This window comes from Otolemur garnettii, unplaced genomic scaffold, assembly GCF_000181295.1.
Source record: "Otolemur garnettii isolate 467f Iridium unplaced genomic scaffold, OtoGar3 scaffold00058, whole genome shotgun sequence".
Classification (NCBI taxonomy): Eukaryota; Metazoa; Chordata; class Mammalia; order Primates; family Galagidae; genus Otolemur; species Otolemur garnettii.
In genome coordinates, this window is record NW_003852453.1 from 6,243,818 (window position 1) to 6,244,749 (window position 932).

At 43.8% G+C, this 932-nt stretch overlaps 1 protein-coding gene across 1 annotated transcript in view; it reads right to left on the reverse strand.

Annotated features, from left to right (window-relative positions):
* The window catches only part of RPGRIP1L (RPGRIP1 like), a 105,403-nt gene that overhangs the window by 45,197 nt on the left and 59,274 nt on the right, over positions 1 to 932 (reverse strand). The gene's annotated exons all lie outside the window — the stretch shown is intronic.

The window sequence follows — 932 nt, forward strand, 5'->3', positions numbered from 1 at the left end:
GCCACCAACATCTCACACCTGCACAAGGAAGTCAATGATTCCATGAGAATGGGAAACACTGAAGGATGCAAACATTTTCAAGGAGGGTTGGTGTAATCAGGAGTTTGTTTTTTGATATGTTATGTTTGAATTCCTATTAATCATCCATTGCACGTGAAATATGTATTGAGAAAGTAAATATAGAATCAAGCAGAGAGTCTGAGGTTAAAGATTATAAATATGTGAGTGTTGGCATATAAATATTTTTCAAAGACTCTCTCTGTTTTTTTTTTTTTGAGACGGAGTCTTATTATGTCACCCTCGGTAGAGTGCCATGGTGTTACAGTTCATAGCAACCTCAAGCACTTGGGCTTAAGCGATTCTCTTGCCTCAGACTCCCAAGTAGCTGGGAATACAGGCGTCCACCACAACGCCTGGCTATTTTTTGTTGCAGTTGTCATTGTTGATTAGCTGGCTCGGGCTCAGTTCAAACCCAAAAGCCTGGGTGTTTGTGGCCGGTGCTGTAACCACTGTGCTACAGGCGCCAAGCATGGATAAGATCTCTTAATAAAAATATAGAATGAGGCTAGGCACCTTGGCTCATGCCTATAATCTTAGCAATTTGGGAGGTTGAGTTAAGGGGACTGCTTGAGGCCAGGAGTTGGAGACCAGCCTGAGCAAGAGATTCTGTCTTTACAACAAAATAGAGAAATGAGTTGGGTGTGGTGGCACGTAACAGTACCTGAGAGGCTGAGGCAGGATGGCTTTAAGCCCAGTAGTTTGAGGTTGCAGCAAGCTATGATGAAACCACTGCACTTGAGCCTGGGCAACAGAGCAAGATCTTCTCCCCTACCCCCTCAAAAAAGGAAGATCAAGGATTGAGAAGAGGTGTGAGGATTGATGCTGGGCACTTCAACATTTAGACTTAGGTCCAGAAGAGTGAGAAGTCTAAC